Source organism: Phoxinus phoxinus (genome assembly GCF_949152265.1).
Source record: "Phoxinus phoxinus genome assembly, chromosome: 16".
NCBI lineage: Eukaryota > Metazoa > Chordata > Actinopteri > Cypriniformes > Leuciscidae > Phoxinus > Phoxinus phoxinus.
Window position 1 is genome coordinate 21924595 of NC_136891.1, and position 6003 is coordinate 21930597.

The window sequence follows — 6003 nt, forward strand, 5'->3', positions numbered from 1 at the left end:
AACCATGGCAAACATGACTCAAGGAACTAACGTATCAATCAGATGAGCAGTGGCCTTCACTGTCACCTCCATCGATTAAACACATTGTTTGGAGTTTCTGAAATGTGTTGCCAAACTGAAGTCTGTAGACCATTGTGGTGTTTACTGTATAGGTTCAGAGGGGTGACAATTCCTCTCACAAATGATACACCGTGTCACAAAAAAAGAGTTTCAGGAACATATTTCAGGCCGAATAAGGAGTCGCAGTCAATGGATGTCTATATTTAAACCATATGTAGAAATATTTTGCCTCTTATCAATGATAAGCATCCACAGGGTTTGTCAGGAGAAAGATTGCATTGCTCAGGAGACTTAATGGAGTTCTCAGTTGTGTTTTATGCGTGTATCAACTTTACTATCAACCTTAGGGGAAATAAAAAAAGACACGCACAGTAAGAATTATAGAGCTGTAAATATTTAGCATAGCTCGGATACATTTGTTTTCTAGTGGAAAATATTTGAGTTCTTATTGAAACTGAAGATTTTGACTGCAGGCATCTGCGCATTTGAGCACATTGTTAAGATTTGAAATACAATTATAGAGGAGACGTAAGATTGGGAAGAAAAACTTGACAAGCAGGAGACTTAAAACTAAAGTCTCAATTTGATTTTAGTTTAATCTCATTGTTACCTAGGATAAACTATTTAAAGATTCACTATGTAACTTTTTTTTTGGTTAAAAATCAACACAATTTTAATAATTAATCAAAACATCATCAATCCTTCTTCCAAAACCTGTTTTTTTCCTACCTTGATTCACTATGGTAAGCATATGTTTTAGACTTGACCGGATGGTTTTTGTGGGAAATTGCGCACTTGCGTAACTTATCCATCAGCCTGGTCTCATTGTTAATACGTAGGTATTATTCCGTAATTTTCAAAGATAGAAAACGTATTTGTACGTTTGGACAGATGCTGAAACGTATAATATGGATGTATCTGCAACATTTAAACGTAACATTATTACGATTTTATTTTATTTAATTTGATATTACTGCTGAGCCAATGGGCGTTTGATATTACTTTGTTATAAACTAATATTACAAAATGGTTAAACGAAAGAAGGTATTTTTTTAAGGTTTTAAAGTGTATTCTTGTTTAACATCATGTAAGTTAGGCTAATCCGAAACGAGTTTGCAGCAGAAGGCACGAACAGTATTACGAGTAAACCGCATTAATAAATGCGACTGAAAACGTGAAGACAATTGAATGCAAGTGTCAAAACATTAATGCCACGATTTTAATATGCATAAATAGGAATACGTACAAATTTGTACGTCGGTAGAGTTGTTCATACGTAAATAAATTAAGTTTTTGTGCTGTCAGTACGTAAATGCTTTACGTTTTAGTGCTGTAAATACGTCAGTATTGTACGTTTCTGTGTGTATAAAACGTAAATAAATGTACGTATGGTAGAATTACACTTTACGTAAAAATACACACGTATTCTCATGAGATCACGTGCATCCATGCATGTCTAAGATCCGTAAATATAGAAAAGTTGCTCCAGATACTTGGACGTGTATATGGTGTGAGAGTGGCATTGGTTAGTAGTTACAATGAGTGAGAAAGGTTGATATGGAGCATCTCAATCTCCAACCGAATCACCGTTCTGAACAGAGGACTCTGAAAGCGACAGAGCTCGTAATAAAACAAGAACCAACATTGGCTTTCGGAGATGGAGAGAACTGAGGGATTTGAAATGTTGTAAAAGTGACACAGAGATTGCGTTTTTATTAAGCTACTCAACAGACGAGTAAGGTATTTTACTCAACAGATAAATTGCCATATGCTCTTTAACAGAGTTGATTGTAAAGCATTATCTGTTGTAAAGGGTAATTTTATCATGGTTGTTGTAGTGCTGTGAAGGAAGTACCGTGTTTATTAAAGCTACAGTAACATCTTCAGCTAGTCAGCTTGAGATCATTTCCATCCAAACTGGTTAAATATCATAAGATTGAATGTTTTATGAACTGTAAAGGATAACCTCTCTTTGTTTAGTTTTTTAACCGCTAGAGAGTTGCAAATAGTTACATAATATAACTTTAATAATAATCACAATTTTCTGTTTTAAAATATAATTTATTCCTGTGATCAAAGCTGAATTTCCAGCATCATTACTCTAGTCTTCAGTGTCGATCCTTCAGAAATCATTCTGAATCTGAATCCTTTATTGTCACATCACATCACTAACAACACATGTGCCGTAGTGAGTGAAATTCTTAAGAGCGTGCTAAGAGAAGAGCGTTCTAATATGATTTGCTCTTCAAAAAAATATTTATTGTTGTGTTGATTAATATCTCTGTGGAAACCATGATATTTGATTTCAGGATTATATGATGAATAAAAAGTGCAAAGAACAACATTAATTTGAAATATAAATGTTGTGTAAAATTATAAATGACTTTACTGTCACTTATGATCAATTCAACGCATCCTTGCTGAATAATAGTATTAATGTCCTTCAACATATAAATACTGTAGGCCTACATAACTGGCCCCACATTTTTGAATAGTAGTGTGTGTTTTTTTGATCGAAATCATCTACAAAACAAAGTTCAAAATAAACATCAAAATGGCTGGAATAAAAGCACAACAGACACTAGCTGCAGTGTGCGAGGCTGTCAGATCCAAGAAGGAAAAGTGGAGATAAAGTTGTCAGGTGAAAAAACCTGGACCGACATGTGTCACTTTAATTCCCCCGCATCTGGCCGATGGTTGAAGTCCACTGTCCAGCATGACTGTCCAAATTGAGTTCCTTCTGATCTTAATAAAAGTGAAAATCCTTCAGCTCTCCACAGCTGGGGACCCTCTGTAGCGTACGATCCACAATCTGACATTTTTTTTTTTCCATTTTTTTCCGGGGGACACTTCACTTTATGGCTTGCTCGCCCTGGTGCAATGAATTTAATGGGGTTTCTGATCGGCAGACATCATAAATGACATCATTTTAATGACGCCATGGTGTTATTTAGCCATTTGTCGCCAGCTCACATCCTTCAGTCAGCAAAAAGCTTAGTCTGTTTTTCTTCTTGAACGCAAGAAGACCTGGTTTTGCTCATCATATAGGGAGCGGTTTAACGTCGATCAGCTTCCCAGGACTTGAAAGAGAGAATGCACAGAACTCCAGGCATGTGGAACAATCAGTGTTAGAAGCAAGATAGCTCTCCCGCTGGCCTCGCTCTCAACTTTGACCCCTGACCCCTTGGCACACGCGCCGCTGTAAATAAAGCTGAGGAGAGGCCTCCCCACCTAATTTCCTTTGGCCTCAAATTTAAACACCAATCCCTCTGACTGTTCTGTAACCAGGGGATAAACATCTCCTCACGTGGACCAGGTTCTCAACACGAACACTCTAGAAATCCAGAGAGAGGAGATATACACAATAGAAATTGTGTTTGACAAGTTGGATACAGTTGGTCTGGACGGGTCCTTGGCTAAGTGAGGTCTAAGCTGTATTGTCGAAATGAGGAGGTGTTGTGCAGAATTGCTACTGCCAATGACAGGCTGATTCATAAAATCATAATTGCAATAATTCTATAATAGATTGATTTCATGGTTTATGAAGGTATTGCAGCTAGTTGCACCAGTTGTGATTCATTTATGTAATGAGGACATGCTATAAGAGGCTATCGCTTTTGTTTCAGATTCAGTTCAGTTTTTACAGCAAGACATGGAGCCAAATCAGTGGGAAGCTAGCCAGAGAAAACCCCAAGAAAAGTCACCACAAATCTGTGTGCCAACGTTTAAAAAAATAATTTATTTATTAACTTAATTTATTGTATTATTTATTAATTAGGCCTATGATTGTACATTTAATGCCGTTTCACAACAGAGTTTTCCCACACACTATTATACATTTTATAATGGAACGGCGTCTATGGCAAGCCGTTTTGACTTTTATTCATTCCAAGAAATTGTGAAATAAAATTAAGGAAATAATGTGGACATTAAACCACGTAATTATTTACATCAAAAAGTATGATTTGTACTAGTATATAAAAAAAGTTAATCCTATTATCCTATCCTATACTAGTAAGAATTGTATTTCTGATATGTGAAATTGGAATTTCAATTAGTCAGAAATCAATTCTTGATATTGACAATTGAATTTGAATGGTGGCCTATTGTGACATTTAATAGTTCAACTACATTTACAGACATCAAGAAATATAGTTTTTACTAGTTGAAATGTAATTCTTGATATTAATAATATGTATTTCTGCGAGTGGTGATGTCATTGTTAATATCAAAGATTAAGATTTTTTACTAGTGGAAAAAATCCCTGATATCAAGAATTAGCATTTTAACTAGTGAAAATTAAATGAGATATCATTCATATCCTGTGAATGAATACAAGTCAAAACGGCCTGCCATAGGCGTCTCCTTTTACGCCGCTGAGCAGTAAATAAATATTATTAGCATGGTGTGGATTGTGTTTGCTCTATTTCATGTTGTATCTTTCTTTTTTACGTGATGTTGCTCAGTGTGGGAAGGATGACCCATATTTCATTAAGCTGTGCTCTTGTTTCCGGCAGCTTTCACAACGAATTTATCTCTGACCAAGATACACACACTCAGCATTTGAGTTATCTGTATTAACACTGGCTGTGCTCGAGATAATAATGCAGCTTTAAACTTGTTTTTATTTTGTAGATGTGTGGTTTTATTTTACAGAAACGCACAACTTAACACTAAAGAATGTTTTGCCCGACTATGTTGGAATGCAATTTTTAAATGCAGCTAAATATATTAACTAGCTATTTTTATATTTATTTATTATTATTTTTCTATATTTTTTTTATAGGCTATATAAAAAAATAGCGTCGGGTTTAATAGAAAGTTAAGATGCTTTATGAGGTAAAACTCATTTTATAGGCTAATACCCTGTCGCAAACATGATAGTCACAGCTGCAAACGGACCCTACTTGTTTCCTATTGTAACACACAGAAATACCTGTATATTTTTTATGTGGTCTTGAACGAATTGTGCAGTAAAACTAGGCTTTTATTTCCAAATATAGCTAGGCCGCTTTTGTTGATATGTTCAGAAGTCGAAATCAAATAAAAAGTAAAAAATAAAATAAATGAAAGGAACGTGAAATAAAACGGATTGGAAGGTCTTATTAAAATAATTCCATTATCGAAAGGAATGGAATGAAACGCAAGGGTTATTGCAGGTATTGTTGTGCCTGTGGCTTCTCCTCCAGCCGCGCAATTCTCCTCATCAATACTGCAGTGAGATCGTTACGCAGCTGACATTGATAAATGACCACCAAACCACAGCATTTTCTCACCAGTACTGCAGGCTAGAGTAACACAAACTGGAGGTCGAAATAAGCAAAAGAAACGTCTGTAGGAGCAGTCTTAGCTAAGATATCAAACAGCATGAGGAAAACCATTTGAAAATGTCACCGCGAAATTGCGTTTAAAAGATGCTGGAGATTGAAGAAGCGCGCGGGGTTTGTTTTTCTGAAAAATTACACGCCGTCCAGTCGCCTGCTTTGGAAATATTGAATTAATGTGATTTATTTCTTCACAGATTGCCTCAAACATTTTACAAAAGACCTCTGCACACACTTAGATGATTTTAGGGAAACTATACGGTTATCAAATGATCATTTTACACTTTCTGATGCCCCTTTCAGTAGACATTATTAATGCAGTTTTATTGTTTTATTAGTTTGTAGTCATCTCTGTTATAGCTGTTTGAAATTTGCCCGTTTAAAATAATTTTTGGTTTACACTTATTTCAAGGTGTCCGTGTTACAGTGAAATTATACATTAAGTAGGCCTACTGAGTAATAATAATTAACTACATACTTACTAAAGGGTTAGGATTGTGGTTTGTTGCATGCAATTATGCATAATTAAGTTACTACATGTAACATTGTGTAACAATGACACCGCAAAATAGTTACCGATTTTTTTAACGGCCAGTTTCGTTTTTGTCTACTTTATCCC